Source organism: Onychomys torridus, chromosome 9 (genome assembly GCF_903995425.1).
Source record: "Onychomys torridus chromosome 9, mOncTor1.1, whole genome shotgun sequence".
NCBI lineage: Eukaryota > Metazoa > Chordata > Mammalia > Rodentia > Cricetidae > Onychomys > Onychomys torridus.
In genome coordinates, this window is record NC_050451.1 from 111,614,430 (window position 1) to 111,635,472 (window position 21,043).

The window sequence follows — 21,043 nt, forward strand, 5'->3', positions numbered from 1 at the left end:
AGTATAAATATATGCACCTGTGATTTTCACTGGGAAAGAAAATAAAATACAGTTCAGAACAAAGAAATTTTGAATATGCTTCTCTGTGTTTGAGGGTCCACTTCTCTTTGCTATATACTCTTCAATCCATCTGAGTAGCTGACTTTCCCTAACCTTCCTATTCCCAGAGAAATTCAAGCTATTTGTCTTTAAAATGTGCATTGTATTTCCAAGCTGTTGTTACTTTGAACACAGAATTTAAATATGGGCTTTGCAGTATGTGTCACTAATTAATTTTATTTTACATAATTGGAGTTAGGGACTCTTGACATCCAATGTAAATGTATGCGAAATATTCAAATGATACTTATTCTCTGATTTACTTTGGGTTGGGGAACACATCTGGTAGCCTTAATTTGAGATGTCTCTTAAATGACAGGCTCCTACTTATCTGGAGAATGGTTGCAAAATATTTTTGAAATCCTTTAATAAGACAAAGAAGGATGAGAGTGGTTCCATATGGGATTCAAAGATTAGACAAATAATTTTAGAGACCTAACCCTTATCGCTTTTCCACAGAGACAGGGGAGATTGATGGACATGTGAATTGCATGTACCTTTTCTTACCAATATTCTACCTGAATAAAAACTGTCTTTTGACTGATTTATCTGCAGAAATATACATAATTTATTTTTTAAGAATCTAGTTGGCTATATTTGATACATCAAAACAGTTAGACTATAATTGAATGACACCAGCTGTCTGCCACTCTCATTGATGTTCTCTTCAACTGCTGCCAACATGTTACCAAGTCTGACAGTACCAATAAAATGATCTGTCCAAACTCCAAAGAATCCACACATACATTAAAACTTATCAAGCAGCTCCAGAATCACTGGAACTTTGACTATTTCAATAATATTGTGCAGTAAATAAAATATTCAAGAAATAAATTATGATCCATGCATATATGGACTCATAGAGACTGAGGCAGCATGCACAGGGCCTGCACAGGTCTATACCAGATGGGGTTCTAGAGCTGAAAGGAGAAGTAGACATATACCTCATCTCTAATCCAGAAGCTGTTGTTTGTTTTTGCTCTTTTAGGGGGCCCACCACTTTAGCTGGAGTTTTCTACAGTCCTGTCCAGGCCTGCAGCCACTTAGACCCAAGTAAACACACAGAAACTTACATTACTTATAAACTTTATGGTGTGGCAGGTTTCTTGTTGTTTAGTTCTTATATCTTAAATTAACCCATTTCTATTAATCTATAAGTTGCCACGTTGCTTGTGGCCTACTGGTACTTTTACATCTTGCTTCCTCTGTGTCTGGCTGATGACTCCTGACCAGCCTTCCTGTTCCCAGAATTCTTCTCCCTCTTTGTCCCTCCTATGTACCACCCAGCTCCCAAATAAATCACACACAGAGGTTTATTCTTAATTATAAATGCCCAGCCTTAGTTTGGCTTGTTTCTAGCCAGCTTTTCTTAACTTTAAATTATCCCTTCTACCTTTGCCTGTAGGCTTTTACCTTTTCTATTCCTGTATACCTTTCTTTGTTTCTTATTCTGTGGCTTACTGTGTCACTGGATGGCTGACCCTGATGTCCTCCTCCTTCCTTTCTCATTTCTTGATTTTTTTCCCTTCTCCCAGATTTCTCCCTTTATTTATTCTCTCTTCCTTCCAGCCCCACCTATCCTTTTTCCTGCTTCTCCATTGGCCATTCAACTCTTTATTAGACCATCAGGTGTTTTAGACAGGCACAGTAACACAGTTTCACAAAGTTAAACAAATGCAACATAAACAAAAGTAACAAACTTTAAAATAATATTCCCCAACAAGAAGAAATCTCTAATTGATAACAATTTGCAAATAAAAATTCAGTTTCTTCCAAGGAAGACTCACTGGGGAAACAGAGTACTCTCAAGGGTAGACTGCATGCCCAGCAGTAAATGGCCAACAGAAAACAAACTCAATGGTATCTTTGAAGGTTCCTTGTTTCATAATGTTGTTTCAGGGCTTTTCTATTTAAAGAATTATTTTATTATTATACCTTAGATGCCTGTTTGTTTTCTAATGAGAGACAGACAAGGATGGGTCTAGATTGTGTGGTGTGGTGGGTGGAGGTGGGGAGGAACTTGGAGGAGTAGAGGGAGGAGAAATCCATAATCAGGGTATGTTATATGATAAAAACAATCTATTTTCAATAAAAGAAAAATATTCAAGCAATAAAATAAATTCAAGTCATAAATGTACAAAGAATCTCAGATTAATTTAGGACAGTTAGTGATAGCAATTTTCCTTTGCACTGGGTGTTGCTTGACACCTTTGTTCATGTTCAGTCAGTGTAACAGAGCACAGACAACTATTATTCTCCTGATAAAGGAAGAACAGTGTGGATATTTAAGTATCCTAGGTGAGCTTCCTATTTTGATGGAAATTGCTGCTGTGTATTTTTCCTTATCAGTATTATGCACTAATAAGCCAATATATCATTTTTGTTTCCAGAAGTGTCCTTGATAAGGCAGTGTACTAAGTTTGAAATATATGGCTTTCAAAAGCTTTTTTCACACTTATTAAAAGTTGATATTTAAATAATTCAATATAGGGAGAGGCTGCATAGTTACAGTATGTTCATTGATAAATCTTTTACTCAGAAATAGCTAACAGAAACTCAGAAAGAAAACGTATTCTTCTTCCTTGTTCTCATTAAATAGTCAATTAATCCATGGAAGCAAAAGCCATACATTTTCCTCATTTGATTTCTACCCTCTTGTCAAAATTAAAATGGAATTAATCAGTTTTGTTTTTAATCTGTGAGGTGTTTGCAGCATTGCTATTCATTTTTCCTTCTAGGAGCTATTGAACATAGGATTTGAAATTTTCTGTCTTCTGCATCATGTTTTACAAGATTGTCTTCCTCTACCTATCCCAGTTGCCATGCCTTCAATGTCCATTACCCTCAGCTAATGTCCCACTAACACTGAGTCTTGTGTTTATGCTGTTTCTCAGATACAGGGCAACAACATAGTTCAACTTGACATAATTGACTGTGACTCTCACTCTTTCTGCTCATGTTCCAAATCCTAGCACCCTAAATACTCCAGGTCCCAACACGCAGCTAGAAGGACCACACAGATTCATGTTACACTTCAACAGTGCCATATTTTTAAAATATTTATTTATTTTAATTTGATTTGTATGTATGTTTCATTTGCACATATTCTGTACACCACATGCATACTTGGTACCCCCAGAAGACAGAAGACAGTGTTAGATATCCTGAGACTAAAGTTACAGATGGCTGTAATCCTCTTGAACACCAGTCCTCTGAAAGAGCAGCCAGGGCTCCTAACTGCTGAGCTATCTCTCTAGCCACAGTATTGTCTTTCTTATTTCTTTGTTCTTTATATGTACAAAGGCCCCTTTCATTTAATTACTGTTACTAATTCCCTTTCAAGTCATAGTATCTCAAATTGTAGTTTTGTTTTTGTTTTTGGTTTTTGGGTTTTTTTTTTTTTTTTTGCTTGTTTGTTACGCCAGAGATCACACGCACACATCTTCTCACAGGTATGGCTCTAACATTGAGTGTACCATACCAGTCCTTGGAAAAACATTTTGTCTTTTGTTTTATATAAAAAATAGAAATCGCCTGGGGTTATAGTCAGAGAGGCAACCGCCCCTGGGTCCCACCCCTGAGCACCATCCTGGGAGGACCTGCCCAACTTGGCCGCAGGTTCCAGCCAATCTGCCTGCCCTGTGGGAAGGCTCCCCTTTTCCAAGACTGCAAGCAGACCCTGCAGTCTCCACACCCTGCCCCCACACCCATTTACCCAAGACCCCAGCCACTTCCTGAGACTCAGAGACCAGCCCACAGCTCCCATTCACCCTGGAACTCCCATCTAGACCAGAGAGTTCCTCTGGTGGACACTACAGCCTCAAAGCCTTGCCCACCCACCCATCTGCTGGAGAACCCAGCCACTTCTGGAGACTCAGAACCAGTGTCCAGCATTCCATCCTGACCCGGAAGTCCCATCTGGACCAGAGAACCGCCAGCTTCCATCTGCCCTGGAACTCCTATCTGGCCCAGAGCTTTCATCCTTTCCCAGAACTCCCATCTGGACAAGAGGAGCTCCCATTTGGACAAGATAAGGAGACCCCAGGGACTTCCTGAGACTCAGAGTCCAGCCCCCCAGCTCCTATCCAGCCAGCAATCTCATCTGTACCAGAGCTCCCATGCAGCCCAGAGCTTCAACTGGACCAGAGAGAGGCTCCCTAAATCTATCAGCTCTGTCTGGACCAAGTACACTGATAAGACCAAGAATGAAACCACATGGATATGCGCAGACACCAAAGAAGAAGTACATACAACAAAATAAAGAGCAATACAGCATCACCAGAACCTAGCCCTTCTCTAACAGCTAGACCTGAACATCACGGAATGGAAGAAGAAGAAGAAAACGACCTTATAAGTACCATCATGAAGAGGCTAGAGTCTTATATAGAAGAAATAAAAAATAAAGTGTAGGAACAGACAAAAAAATGGGAAGAACACTATAAAAAACTAGAGGAAAGGACAAATAAAGCAGAAGAAAACAATAAGTCCATGAAGGAAAATCATGAAAAAGCAAGAGAAACAGTCTAAGACCTGGAGAGGGAAATAGAAAAAAATGAAGAAGACACTAGCAGAAGGAATGCTGGAAATAGAAAATCTGAGTAAATGAACAGGAATTTCAGATGCAAGTATAACCAAAGGAATGCAAGAGATGGAAGACAGGATCTCTGGTGTTGAGGATACGTTAGAAGAAGTAGATTCATCAGTCAAAGAAAACACTAAAACCAACAAAGTCATGACCCAAAATGTCCAAGAAATTTGGGACACCATGAAAAGACCAAACCTACCAATAATAGGGATAGAGGAAGGAGAAGATACCAACTCAAAGGCACAGAAAATATATTTAACAAGATCATAGAAGAAAACTTTCCCACCTTAAAGAATGAAATGTCTATGAAGATACAAGAAGCCTATAGAACACCAAACAGACTAGACCCCCCCAAAAGTCCCCTTGCCACATAATAATTAAACAACTAAACTTATAGAAGAAAGAATATTAAGGGCAGCAAAGGAAAAAGGCCAAGTGACTTATAAAGGCAAACCAATCAGAATAACACCCGATTTCTGGATGGAGACTTTGAAAGCCAGAAGGACCTGCACAGATATAATGCAGACACTAAGAGACCATGGATGCCAGCCTAGACTAATACACCCAGCAAAACTTTCAATCATCATAGATGGAGTGAACAAGACATTCCAAGACAAAACCAGATTTAAACAATACTTATCCACAAACCCAGCCCTACAGAAAGCACTAGAAGGAAAATCCAACCTAAGAAAGGCAGATACACCCTCGAAAACACAGGCAATAGATAACACCACAGCAGTAAACCCCAAAGAAGAGAAGTACACACACACTACCACCAAAAAATAAAAATAATAACAGGAATGAACAACCACTGGCCATTAATATCCCTTAATATCAATGGACTCAATTCACCTATAAAAAGACACAGACTAACAGAATGGATATGAAAACAGGACTCTGCTGCATACAAGAAACGCACCACAAATTCAAAGACAGACACCTCCTAAGAATAAAAAGCTGGGAAAAGACTTTCCAATCAAATGGTCTTAAGAAGCAAGCTGGTGTTGCCATCTTAATACCCAGCAAAATAGACTTCAAACTAAAATCAATCAAAAGAGATGATGAAGGACATTACATACTCATTGCAGGAAAGATACACCAAGATGAAGTCTCAATTCTGAACATTTATGCCCCAAACACAAGGGCACCCACATATGTAAAAGAAACATTAGTACAGCTTAAATCACATATAAAACTCCACACATTAATACTGGGAGATTTCAACACCCCACTTTCACCTCTGGACAGATTGGCCAAATTGAAACTTAAAAGAGACATAATGGTCTTAATTGATGTTATGGCTCAAATGGACTTAATCGATATCTTCAGAACATTCCACCCAAACAAAAAAGAATATACCTTCTTCTCAGCATCCCATGCAACCTTCTCTAAAATTGACCACATACTTGGCCACAAAGCAAATCTCAACAGATACAAAACAATTGGAATAACCTCCTGTGTTCTCTCAGACCACCATGGTTTAAAGTTAGATTTCAACAACAGAAAAAACTACAGAAATCCTACAATCTCATGGAAACTGGAAAGTGCTCAACCAATGGGTTAAGGAAGAAATAAAGAAAGAAATTAAAGACTTCCTAGAAATCAATGAAAATAAATATACCACATACCCAAACTTAAGAGACACAATGAAATGCTTAGAGGGAAATTCATAGCACTAAATGCCCACATAAAGAAGTTGGAGAAATCTCACGCTAGTGACTTGACAGCACACCTGAAAGCCCTTGAACAGGAAGAAGCAAAGTCTCCAAGGAGGAACAGACACCAGGAAATTATCAAATTGAGAGCTGAAATCAATAAAATAGAAATAAAGAGAACAATACAAAGGATTAATGAAACAAAGAGTTGGCACTTTGAGAAGATCAACAAGATAGACAAGCCCTTATCCAAACTAACCAAATGACAGACAGAGCATCCAAATTAACAAAATCAGAAATGAAAAGGGGGACATAACAACAGACAATGAGGAAATCCAGAGAATCATCAGGTCATACTTCAAAAACCTCTACTGCACAAAACTGGAAAATCTAAAAGAAATGGATAATTTTCTGGAGAGGTACCACATACCTAAGTTAAATCAAGACCAGATAAACCATTTAAATAGTCCAATAACCCCTAAGGAAATAGAATCAGTCATTAAAAGTCTCCCAACCAAAAAAAGCCTAGGACCAGATGGTTTCACTGCAGAATTCTACCAGATCTTCAAAGAAGACTTAATACCAATACTCTTTAAATTGTTCCACACAATAAAAGCAGAAGGAATATTAACAAACTCCTTCTATGAGGCTACAATTACCCTGATTCCTAAACCAAACAAAGATGCAACAAAGAAAGAGAACTACAGACTGATCTCCCTCATAAACATTGATGCAAAAATACTCAATAAAATACTGGCAAACAGACTCCAAGAACACATCAAAACATGATCAAGTAGGCTTCATCCCAGGGATGCAAGGGTTGATCAATATACGAAAGTCTGTCAATGTAATACACCAATAAACAAACTCAAAGAAAAAAAAAAAACCACATGATTATCTCACTAGACACAGAAAAGGCATTTGACAAAATCCAACACCCCTTCATGATAAAGGTCTTGGAGTGATCAGGAATACAGGGAACATACCTAAATATAATAAAAGCAATCTACAGGAAGCTGACAGCCAACATCAAATTAAATGGAGAGAAACTCAAAGCAATACCACTAAAATCAGGAACAAGGCAAGGCTGTCCCTTTTCCCCATACTTATTCAATATAGTAATTGAAGTTCTAGCCAGAGCTATAAGACAACATAAGGAGATTAAGGAGATACAAATTGGAAAGGAAGAAGTCAAGCTCTCCCTATTTGCATATGATATGATAGTATATATGAGTGACCCCAAAAATTCAACCACGGAAATGATACAGCTAATAAAATCCTTCAGCACCATAGCAGGATACAAGATCAACTAAAAAAAATCAGTAGCCCTCCTATACACAATAGAGAAACAGGCTGAGAAGGAAATCAGAGATACATCACCCTTTACAATAGCCACAAATGATATAAAATACCTTGGGGTTACTCTAACTAAGCATGTGAAGGACCTATATGACAAGAACTTTAAGTCCCTGAAAAAAGAAATTGAAGATGTCAGAAAATGGAAAGATCTCCCATGCACATGGATAGGCAGGATTAACATAGTAAAAATGGTGATCTTACCAAAAGCAATCTACAGATTCAACACAATCCCCATCAAATTACCAACACTATTCTTCACAGTCCTGCAAAGAATAATACTCAACTTCATATGGAAGAACAAAAAGCCCAGGATAGCCAAAAGAATCCGGTACAATAAAACAACCTCTGGAGGCATCACCATCCCCGACCTCAATCTCTACTATACAGCAACCATAATAAAAACAGCTTGGTACTGGCATAAAAACCAACATGTGGACCAATGGAATTGAATTGAAGACTCTGACATTAACCCGCACACCTATGAACATATCATTTTTGACAAAGAAGCCAAAAATGTACAATGGAAAAAAGAAAGCATCTTCAACAAATGGTGCTGGCATAACTGGATGTCAATTTGTTGAAGGGTGAAAATAGTTCCATATCTGTCAGTGTGCACAAAACTTAAGTCCAAGTGGATCAAAGACCTCAACATAAATCCAGTTACTCTGAATCTGATAGAAGAGAAAGTAGGAAGTACTCTTGAATGCACTGGCACTGTAGATCACTTTCTACTTATAACACTAATAGGACAGACACTGAGAAAAACAATCAATCAATGGGACCTGTTGAAACTGAGAAGCTTTTGTAGTGCAAAGGACACATTCAACAAGACAAAGTGACAGCTTACAGAATGGGAAAAGTTCTTCACCAACCCCACATCTGACAGAGGGCTGATACCCGGAATATATAAACAACTCCAGAAATTAGACATCAAAAAAATACTTTGAATGAAAAATTGTTTAACAGATCACTAGATGATGTTATATATATCAGCTAAGGAAAATGAATATGATGATTTGATGATTCAAGAACATTTCCTTCAAAATCAGCAAGTTCTGTTATTCTTTAGTCTCTATTTATAACGTACATTTTAATATCTTTACTTCAGCCCACAGAAAGACTACATTTCCATGTTTCATGCTTAGAAGGTTTCTAATTATTCAAGTTTTATATTTTCTACTTTTTAAACTTCAATAAAATTTAACAACTAATGTCTACTGGTTATAGACCATCAGAGACTTATTTGTCTAATACAAATTTTATCTTAGGTGTAATAGACCTATATAATTTGTACTTTTAGAAAGTATTTGTTTCCTAGAGAGAAAAAGAGCATGAATTTGGTGGGGGTGAGGAGGTGGGAAGGATCTGGGAAGAGTTGTGAGAGGTGAAACCATGATCAGAATATATTGTAGGAAAATTTTTTCAATAAAAAGGCATTAAGGAACTATTTTATAAAAAAAATACATTTCTACTCAAGGAGTGATATTCAAAATCAATCAGAAGAAAACAAGTCAAACAATTTAGCTTATGCTTTGAAAGATAAATAATTGGTTTCTGTAGACATGATAAAACACTAAAAAACATTCTGAATCATACAATCTTAGAGATAGAGTTTATTTTCCATTTTAATCTCTTTGTTTGGTTACCAAGATTTGTTTACATTTTGTTTCTCTTGGTAAAACATTCACCTTTATCCCCATTACCACCAACAGATTATCCAATTTCTCCAATAACAGCTTTATTTCCATACATTTTAATGCTTGCTACCAATGAATATGGATTATTATACCTCTAACAGAGGATTAGTTTCTAGAATACATAAAGAACTAAATTAAAGAAAAAAAACCTAAGCAAGAAATCAAACAGCCCATCAATAAATATACTGATGAAATGAAGAGACAGTTCTCAAGATATGAGATACAAATTGTCAGTAAATAGAGAAACATATTAAACACCCTTTGCTATCAAGAAAATGAAAATCAAAATTACAGTGGGATTTCATCTCACCTCAAACAATAGAAATGGTTAGAAAAGCAAACTATAAAGCTAGCAAATGTCGAAGAGGGAAAAACCATGATACATTACTGATGGAAATGAAAATTGGTCAGGTTATTATGAAACTCAGTATGACAAGTCCTCAGAAGAACAAAACTAGAATTACCTACAACTCAATCATAGTATTCCTGGGAATATAAACAAAGGACTCTGAATGAACATACTCCTGTGACATCTGCACATCATGTTTATTATAACATGTAACACAATAGCCAAGACTATGGAATCAGTCTAGGTATCTGTCAAATAAATGTCCAATGGCTAAAAAAAAATATGTTGGGTACACATTTGAGTTTTATTCTGCCATAGGATGGATGAAACATACTTGCTGGATAATTAATGCAACTGGTGATCATCATATAAGTAAAGTAAGCTAGATCCATAGATCAATATCACATTTATCTCATTTGTGGACCCTAAACTGTTTATAGATACATTATATATATATGTATATATATATATATATGCACATAATATTTTCTTATGCATATATATTACATGAAAGTAAAAGACAGACAAGAGAAGGAAGGATGCCAGTTTGGGGGAAAGAAGGAGTAGAAAAGTTATGTGGAGATGAGTATGGTCAGAGAATACAATATACCAGAAACTGTCCCTAAGAAACTTTCAACTACACACAATAAATATATGCAAAATAAATTTATTATTATTATTATTATTATTATTATTATTATTATTATGGTTTTTTGAGACAGGGTTTTTCTGTGTAGCTTTGTGCCTTTCCTTGAACTCACTTGGTAGCCCAGGCTGGCCTCGAACTCACAGAGATCCACCTGGCTCTGCCTCCCAAGTGCTGGGATTAAAGCCGTGCACCACCACTGCCCGGCTAAGAAATATTAATATTTCCTAGATACTAGAAATAGCATAGCTCTCATCTGTCTGTTATAGAGCTTTTGTACTTCACAATTAACTCATTCATGTTTTCATTTTTGGTTTTTAATCTTCTCTTTCTCTGTATAGTTCTCATTTTTCCATTCTCTTTAATTCTTAACCTTGAGTATTTATTCCTAATGTCCTTTTAGGGCACTGAACTCTGAGAAGATACTAAATCTCCAAGCCATATCTTCTCCCATTCATTGTAACAATACTTTTAGCCATGCATTCTATAATGATAAGATTATATATGTAAAGTGTCTGTCTTTACTCAGAACTGTATTGAAGATAACAACTACAATAGCCTTAAAGTCATTTTTCTCTTCATTTAACTGTTTTTCTGATTCTTATATACTTCAACCTCATTGTTTATAGTAGCCTTGCATGCATTTTTTTTTCATTTTGAGCCTATTAGAGAACTATCCTGTGATATTTTTCCAAATTATTCATTTAAAGGATGCTATTTTATTGTTTATTGATAATTTGTGTGAGAGGATATCAATTCAATCCGAATTGTCCATTTGTACACATGAAACTAAAAAAAGCAAACACTTGGCCAGAATGCTGATGAGCGATTTTCATTTTCATTTTCAAATTCAGTTCTCACCAGGCTATATGTAGATGTTGGCTCTGCTTTATTTATCTTTCCTGACACATGATAGCCTATTTTGATTTGTGTATTTGGATACTTTTTAATCTAAAAGGGGGGAAATGATCTTATTTCACTCTAAAACATGGCTATGTTCCACTTGTGCTGTTTTCTTGGTCATGAAGAACATGTGTGCATGTCTCTGTTGGCTGTCTTCCAGAGAGGCCATCCTCCTCGCTACAGACAAAGTCTTCCTTTCATCTCTTTGCTTTGCATAATTGGATATAATTTTCCCTCTTGATCTCCCCATAAATGAATCCTTTGGCTACAGAGTTTGGGCCTTTTGTATTTCTAATCCTCCTTTGCTACCTCCCTGGAGCCCTGCACCTGCTCACCCTCTGGACTCACTGGTTCAGTCCCTGACAGATGAGCATATTCCATTGGGTCTAGATCCACTTGTCCTGGTACCTGCTGGGGAAACTGCTTCAGAAGTGAAACACTTGTCTCACCAACACCCAGTACCCAGTGTTAGCTACCACCATGCTAACATTAGGAGATGATTCTGGAATTTCTCATTGTTAGTATTCGAGCAACCCTCCTAGAGAGAGCTGAAACTGCAACATCTCTACGGACTTAAACAAAAATATTTTGGTTTCTGATATACAGGAGTTATGTTCATCCTTTTTCTTAATTTGTGGGTGAAGAGATTTCACTAAAAACTCCTTTGATCATTTCTTTGAAGTCTAAGTAAAAAAAAAAAAAAGAAAGCAAAACAAAATTAAACTGAAACCCACCCCACATTTTACCTAAAAAAATTTCATTTATTTACTTTTTTCAACTTTCAATTTTTATTGTTTTTCAATTATAGTTTTACTACAGAAGTTCAATTTTATTATTTGGTTTTCAGAAGAATTTCTTACAAGTCATTAAATTACACAAAAGTCATAAGGTCAAATTATTAATTTTTCTTCTTTCATTAAGATGGAAGGTCACTCACAAATGCTTTAAAAGTGGCAGGTCTTTAGTCTGGTGATCATATGGCCAAACACCCTAACTGTCATGCTAGAACTCTCATCCAATAACTAATGGAAGTGGATGCAGAGATCCTCAGCCAGGCCCCAGGTGGAGCTCCAGGAGTCCAATTGTCGAGAAAGAGGAGGGATTGTAAGAGTGGGAATTGTTGAAACCAAGATTGGGAAAGCGCAGGAACAAATAGCCAAACTAATGGAAGCACATGAATTATGAGCCAGGGGCTGTGGAGTCCCCAACTGGATCAGGCCCTCTGGATAAGCGAGACAATTGAATAGCTTGAACTGTTTGGGAGGCATCCAGGCTGTGGGACCCAGACCTGTCCTTAGTGCATGAGCTGGTTGTTTAGAATCTGGGACCTATGCAGGGACACTTTGCTCAGCCTGGAAGGAGGGGACTGGACCTGCCTGTACTGAATCTACCAGGTTGAGCTGAATCCCCAGGGGAGTCTTTGCCCTGGAGGAGATGGGAATGGGGGGGAGGGGCTGAGGGAAAGGCGGGGGTGGGGGCAGGAGGGGGGAGAACAGGGGAACCCATGGCTGATGTGTAAAATTAAAACACAAATATAATAAAAAAATTAACTATGTAAATTTAAATGAATATAAATCAAATAAAACAAACTTCAGTTTGTCAGATAAAAAGGTGGCAGGTCTACTTCTAAAGCATGGAATATAATCTGAATATATTTATATTTTATGGGGTTGAAATGGCGACTCAGTTATGAGCAGTTCTAGTTCTTGCAGTGGATCTGGGTTCAGTTCCCAACACCCACTTGGTGGCTCATTAACTTTTCTAACTCCTGTTTTAGGGTATCTGATATTCTCTGACCTCCACAAACACCTGCATACATGTGGGGCAAATGAATTCATGAAGGCAATACACATCACTATAGAGTAAATTTTTTTAAAAGGCAATTAAATTTTACATGTGTATTTAAATAAATATTCATATATCTTAAGATAGAAATTGATTAATGTAGCCTGATGACCTATCAATATATATATATATATATATATTTTACAGTGGTGAAAAAGTAGAAGCCACAAGTATGCAATAACAGATGTAATAGTTTAGCAAGTAAGGTTATGTTTGTGGGAGGATAGTGCAATATAGTGTTACAAAGTTTTAAAGTAAGCAAACTGTACAGAAACATTTCAAATGTTTATAATAAATAGTACATAGAACAAATAGCATAAAGATTAATTAACATTATGACCGCAGTTACTTAACATTCTGAACTTACCAAGACTACTGAGAAGAAGGAAATTGTAATCATTTGTATTAGCTTGTTTAAAAGGCAGATGAATATCTCTTTCCCCAACCTTTAGCTGTCTCTATGCCCCTTAATTATAATAAGAAACCTACTTAGTTTCACCAACATATTACCTAAACATAAGCTGAACAAGGACAACAGCAATAAACATGCTAATGTAGACAAGGGAAAGCACAAGGCCACAACCCTACACAAAGAGCTACAGGAATGATAAGAGCAGGAAAAATACTCTGCCATAGGGAAGAGCACACCAACTGATTATCCAATACCAAGTGGTCAGACCTGACCTGAAAACATACACACAAGTTACATTACACAGACTGAGTAGATTATAGTTAGATATGTATATATGAGTATACATATGTATATAAACAATTTATAAAAATTGGCCATGAATTTTAAAGATTACAAGGAGGAGTATATGGGAGGGGTTGGGGGGAGAAAAAGGAAGGGAGAAATTATGTAATTATAATCTCAGAAATTACAAGAAATATTTTAGGAGATAACAAATATTTAAAAAATAAAACGTCTGTACAGGGAAAAGTCTTTTTGAAGTCACAAAGCTTCTCAGGAAAATCCTTGACACAGATAAGACTTATATGACAGGACAGGCTTTCAAATTCTAAAACACTGTTACCATTTGGGGAGAAGAGTAATTTACAATATCTTGACGCTCCAGAGCATTGTTTCCAGACCCAAACTAGAATGAAATGCCTCACTTTGTGATGACCTGCATGAGTATTTTCCTGACAGATTCTTAGGAAGTGAGTCCATCTCTTTTCCTCAAAGAATACCCATATCCTAGTTCAGTATCTTACTTATATTACAATATTAAAGCTGAGATGTGAAGTTTTTCTTACAACTTGAGATCTACATGTGACTAGTTTGCTATGCAAGCAAGTAAGTCTAAAATTATCTTAGCACCATTGATGAATGATGAAATAAATATGTTCTTCCACAGGTACACTTACAGACAAACACATACAGTCACACTTAGTGCTGGTAAGAGGGGGAAAAAAGCAACTGGAACACACTGCCATCCTCAAATAGAAAGAGAGAAAGAAAGAAAGAAAGAAAGAAAGAAAGAAAGAAAGAAAGAAAGAAAGAAAGAAAGAGAGGAAGAAAGAGAGGAAGAGAGAGAGAGGGAGGGAGGGAGGGAGGGAGGAAGGAAGAAAGGAAGGAAGAAAGAAAGAAAAGAAAAGAAAACACTATATAGCCTTCAGCTCACTGAGCTGTGAGAAAATGATGCTATTATGAGCAGATTTTCTTCTTTCAAATCTATATGTTTCCTATTGAATTTCCTTGCAAGTCACACCCAGAGCTATAACTATATTGTTACCATCACAAGCCATGGTTTCATTTTTATAGTACTTCTAACACCATCATTTTCAATGACAGCATACTACTCAGACAGGTAATCCCTTCTACTTCTAATCCCCAATGGCCCTTCACACATTTTAGCTATTTGGCAAACCTTGAGTTTTCCTCTTTCCTTTATATAGTTTTATCAAAGGGCTGAGTCAAAATTATATCAGAGGAGACTGAAATGCTCAACACAGAATGGCACAGAATGGACACCAAACAATTCAGAAATAAATTTCTGAATTTGTGGAGATTTGAGATTCTTATTTGGGTTTTTGGACAATCTGAATGTAAAAAGCCACTCCTGCTGTTTAGAAATTGTCACAGTCCCTGCTCCTTTCCCAGGGAACAGCAAAAGCTATGAAAAGAGCAACCATAAATTTAAAAATAAAAACAGAAACAGCCACCTATATTTTATCATCCCATCTGAAAGACTAACAACCACAGAAACAAAAGCCACAAGGGGCCTTACTTCTCATTTCCCACCCAGGGAAATTGGGTCCAGAGTGCAATCTTCCTAAGGTTGAGTGTGGTGTGTGTGTGTGTGCGTGTGCGTGTGTGTGCGTGTGCGTGTGCGTGTGTGTGTGTGTGTGTGTGTGTTCACATACCCTTTACAATATAGTCTTTGAAAATGTGGGCCCAAAGCTAAAATATGTATTTTTCTATGATAAGAAACACAGGGTCCAGGTTCAGAAACATTATGTTGTTTTAAAGCAACATTTAAGTCAGAGAAACAACTAGCCCATTGAACCCACTTCCTAATTCCATCCAGGTTCTCCAAGCTGGGCTCTTAAAGATTCAAAGACAAAATGGAGTTGCTTTGGCAAGACAAGACTTTACTGGTCCGTGTGGGCCACCCTAATGACAGTTGCTCAACCATAGTTGGCTCAGGCCAACTAATAAAATAGGGCAATTTAACAAACATCAGTCTGCAGGATCACTGAGTTGGGCAAGGCCAGGAAGGCCTCCCCAAAAGCTGATGGAGCAGAGGTAACCCCAAATCCTCGTCCAGGTTGTGGGTTGACCCTGGTGAAGGCCAGAGGCAGACAAGGACAGAAGCACAGTGATGGTCACCATGCATATCAGCCCCACCCCCAGCCACCTGCTTCTTCCACTTCCCAGCACCTGCTGGATGCCCAGGCTGGGAAGGCCCCATCCAGAGGCCCATGGCTTCCCAAGACCGGCCCTGGAGGAGCTTGCCCGGGGCCGGAGAGTGCACAGTGGCTCCGAGGGTCCCTATCCTGCGCGCACCAGGCTGAGCTGTGGGCGGCCTCTCGGGTCTCCAGCCCCTGCTCCGGCCAGGCCCCAGCGAAGGGCGAACCGGGCGCCTCCCGGCCCCCTAAGCAGGACTCGGTGCCTGCTGCGCCGCAGCCTCTGGGGCCAGCGGCGGTGACCAACCTGTAACCCCCGTGTTGAGCAGTCACGGTGCTGGGGCTGGAGCGGTGGCGGTGGCGGCGGCGGCAGCGGGTGGCATCATGCGGATGGCGCCGGTATGGGCCAGCGGGGATGCGGGCCCTCACCTACGGAGGCTCAGTCAGCTCCGTACTCGTCCTGTTCTAGCATCCGCTGCAAAGGCAAGGGGCTAGAGGAGAACTGCGGGGGGTTTTGGCTTTGCGTTTATTTGCTTGCCTTTTGAAGTTGGCTTTGCTGCGCAAGCTACAGAGGATGCTCAAGGCGGCGCCGCAGCTGGTTGCCAGTGCCAGGGTCCGTATTTGCAGGTGGCTTCCCTCTCTGCGGACAGCCAGTCTCTCAGCAACAGCTGGGCGATCTTCTCAGGCTGCTGCGGGGGCTCCCGCTTCTAGGCCTGCAAGCCTATTGTGTGCTCTTTTAGTCCTACTTTATTCAGTAGTGTCTTAAGGGTACTAACCAGGACCACACCTTAGTATGAAATTGCTAAACAATAAATACACTACTAACGTTTTCAGTCTGTTAAATATTCTGTCATGTCGATTGAGGCTTAAGTCTATTCATAAAAGGTTAACCCCATACTCTGCAGCACCAGGGTAGCCTGAGACTGGTGTCTTTTAGGGAACCCAGCAGAATAGGTGTACGGACATCTTGCCTCTCAAACACGTGTGCATGCCCAGGGGACACCTTTGATTGCACTCTCGCTCTCCTAAAGGTTTGTTTAAATGTTTTAATCTTGACAGGCAGTCAGCCATAGCAATCATGCAGGAGTTCCTGGCCTGTAATTTCCCTATCACACATACAAGCCAGTAGGGACAGGGAAAGAATTCTGTAAGGAAGGTTAACTGAAGAACAACTGCCTATTACAAAATATTTTATCCCTATCAACGGAAGTAAAATTATACACACATTTTAAGCATGCATTTTCTTTATTTAAATTACCACCTTTATAAACCAATCTTCACAATCCTATTAGGTTGTTTGTGGACTTCTGGTTGCTTGTTTTTGTTGTTGTTGGTTGGGTTTTGTTTGTAGTTGTTTAAAGGGAAATGTTCATAATTAGTGTTTCATAATTCAATAGAAATGTGAGGTTTTTTCAATAAAATTTTAGAAGACTTCAGAATGCCCAACTATATAAAAAGCTGTATTTTAGGCAAAGGGTTGAGACATTTTCATAATAAAATTAAAAATAATTTCAATACTGGTAAATCATAACTAATTTATTTTAAAAATTTTACTGGTTCATTTCATCACTACCCACCTCTCTGCTTACATTTTATTTTAACCTACATACTACCTTATTGCTAATGTTAAAATACATAATGGCATATCACTCTTCTGGTTATTTTTATAAATTAGAATTATCACATAGAAAAAATATAATCATGAAATATTTTAACACCAAGATTTTTATAAAAGTTGAAGGTCATGTTTCAGCAATATTTTCACCTAGCCCAGCAATACTCTACATCAAAAGGCACTTTTGACCTTCCCTGTCAGTTTGACATACCTCGACTGACAAATCTGATTCCTGCTCAGGAGCCACTCCCAGTACTATGGGTGATTCAGAGTCTTAAAGAGTCTATGGAACTGAAGCAAAGTCCATGGGATTTGGGGATGTGTGGAAAAGCTCAACACATCCATTCTATAATCTAGAAATTCACTGTATATAGACAGAGATCATTAAAAAAGACAAAAGAGAATACTTATATTCAAAATACCATATTACCCCTCTCTACCTGCTCACTATCCCTTCAATTTTCTTTCAGTCAAAATGGGAAAACATAGACAAATGTATCATCCAGAACTGCTGTCCTGTGAGTTCATATGATTCACAGATCTTTTTTTTTTCCCTGTCTTGCAACATATTTTTGACAAACTAACATCAATTTCCAGCGTTTGAATACCATGAGATTTTCGGTTTATTATACAATGTCGGACAATCTGGTCAGGACACATCTGTAACCTCACATATTAATAAGTAACTGGGGACACCTGTGTCTCCATTATAGCACATTTTGTCTCTATTTGCATCTTTTTGCTTTAGTTCCTGGGCCTGGAAAGCAAAGTTTGCATGTGTGAGATACGGGTTGAATCTGTATTAAGTAGTATGAAATGGAAGAGGAGGAAGAGTAGATTCATAGATCTGTGCAGTACAGCAAGAGCCAGGGTAATGTGCAACTAAAACTGGAATCTGTGGCTTTCAGGTAGTGGTACTCAGACCATAATCAGTGCTTAGGAAACACAAGATAGAAAGAATTTGATGAAAACAGGACTGTAGCTAGAGTTTTCCTGCCTGGCCCACAGTCAGGACAAATCTCTCTCACCTGCCAGGCCCATAGACACTCAGACCCAACCAAGTAAAGCACACAGAGACTTACATTGTTTAGATACTGTATGGCTGTGGCAGACTTCTTGTTATTTACTTCTTCTATCTTAAATTAACCCATTTCTATTAATCTACACTTTGCCACGTGGCTTGTGGCATACTATTACCTTACATCCTCCTAGTCATGGTGGTAGCTGGCTGTATATATCCACCCCAGCCTTTACTTCCCAGAATTCTCTTCTCTCTTGTCCCACCTATACTTCCTGCCTGGCCACTGGCCAAACAGCATTTTATTTATACAGAGTGATATCCACAGCACAGGACACTTGCTTCTTACTAACTCTTGTGTTCCCACTGTTTATATCCACCAAACACTATTATTTCCTTTGTCTACTCATAGTGAATTACCAAGAAAACAATAACCATGGTAAAAGAGAAAGTTTTGAATCCTTGGGAGGGATGCTGTGTGAGCTATGGAAATATAGCCACCTAATTCTACTGGAGGAGAATTCTAGACCAGTGCAGTTCAATTTGATTTGAGTTATAGATATCTTATGCTTAGATAATTGTCCAAGTACAGACTAACAGAAATGGGCTAAATATAAGAGTAAGAGCTAGACAATGGTAGGCCTGAGCTAATGGCCAAGCAGTTTAAATAATATAAGTGTCTGTATGATTGTTTTATATGTGGGTTGTGGGACCGAGGGGGCTTGGTGGATCCTGGAGAGAAGCTCTCCAACTACAAATGTGCCCAACGTGTTGGCAAGAGTTTCTACCTAAAACCTGAGAAAAAAGATTCTAAAACGGAGCTAAAAACAGTTTCCTAGTTGTCTCTCTCAAGTTAGCGGCAGCCAGCCGGTTCGAGCTACTATGGTGGGTTCCTGGCATGTGTCTGACCTGCAGTGTGGCAGGAATGAGGAATCTACAAGCAGCACTTTACTCTGCTGCATGTTGGATTTAGCCTTTGGTAGTTAAAAAAAAAAAAAAAAGTTTCTGGGCTATGCACTGCTTTGATAGAACTGCTTCTGATAGTTGATGGTACACATGGCTCCAGACCCAGAGCTGGCAGTAAACTGTACCACCGCCATGTTGGGAAGCTGAGGTGGGCGGAGCCAGCAGCCACAGTGGTGTTTCAGTCTTACAAAGATGGATATTACACAGAGAATCTGGTTTGTCTTGTCTTTGGGATTTTTAACTGTAGAAAAAGATTTGATTGTAAAAGCTATTGAGTTAAACAAATATGTAAATTTTAAAGGTAACTTGACTTCAAAATTTGGATATAAAGATATGTTGCTTTGGAAAAGAGTCTCTGCTTTTGTTTCCACAGAAAGCCAGAGGATATGGATTTGTTCCAGATTAAGATACATCAGGTTTGATCAGCCAAGACCACCTGAAAGGTCTCTGATGACACAATGGCCCAGATGATCCAACATCCAGAATGGTTTCAAGGCAACTGGCTCAGAGGTTCACCCTAATGGACTACTCCATAATCCTAAAATTTTCTTTATGTCCCCATAAAATACAGTGCCCCCCTCCAGTAGTTAGTTAACCTACGCCCAAATTCCCAAAAAATATCAAGCTGGCTTTGGAGATGGAATTGGCTCACTCCTTCTCTAAACCCAGACATATTGCTAAAAGAAAAGGTTAAGAGATTCTTGTGTCCCAAATCAAAAGAGCCCTCTGGTGTGGCACAGAGAAAAACCAATATTTTTTTTAAAGCAGGTTGATTATAAATGCAATCTCTTTCTAAAGAAGAAAAGGGGATAGATATAATAGGATGAAAGGATAGATTAAGGAACTTCCTTCTAAAGAGCAACAACTTGTTTAAAATGTTTTACATTAGTATAGATTTTAGTCTATTGATACAAACTTAAGTTAATTTTGTTATACTGTGTGTATATTTCTACTCTTGTTTAAGGTATTATGTTTGTACAGCACATTTAAAATTGTAATGGATAATTAAAAATAGATTAATAACTGGTCATCTATGATAATCATACTCATAGCCATGTTAGTAAAGTCTTCTAGGTATACACAGAGATATTTCAGATAGACAGGTAATCTTCAAACACTTCAAAGGTCTACAGAATATGGCATTTAAAATATTTTTAAAATTTAGACTCTCTAGACAGTGAGACATGTCTGCTCCTGGCAGCAGCAATTTACTTCAGAGAGGAGGATGGGCATTGAAAACACTTCATATGGAATTTATCTTCACCTTGGCAAAAATAGCCATTTGGACAAGAAACTGTTCTTGCGTGGACTGCTTGATCGACTGGACATGCAGGACCCATAGAAACGTGACCACTAAACTTTGCTTGACAAAATGGTCCTTCAGGTTCCTGCTTCGCAGAGGAAACTGCCAGACATTCTACAGGACACTGAGAGAAGTGACCAAGAGACTCTAGCA

At 38.3% G+C, this 21,043-nt stretch overlaps 2 protein-coding genes across 2 annotated transcripts in view; one reads left to right on the forward strand and one right to left on the reverse strand.

The window, feature by feature from the left end:
- Nucleotides 1-16,814, reverse strand: part of Nalcn (sodium leak channel, non-selective) — a 326,188-nt gene extending 309,374 nt beyond the window's left edge. Inside the window, exon 1 of the mRNA XM_036199902.1 lies at nt 16,296-16,814. The gene's annotated coding sequence lies outside the window, so the exon portion shown is untranslated. The remainder of the gene's footprint in view (nt 1-16,295) is intronic.
- Nucleotides 16,029-21,043, forward strand: part of Itgbl1 (integrin subunit beta like 1) — a 305,701-nt gene continuing 300,686 nt past the window's right edge. The window contains exon 1 of the mRNA XM_036198544.1: nt 16,029-16,387. The gene's annotated coding sequence lies outside the window, so the exon portion shown is untranslated. The remainder of the gene's footprint in view (nt 16,388-21,043) is intronic.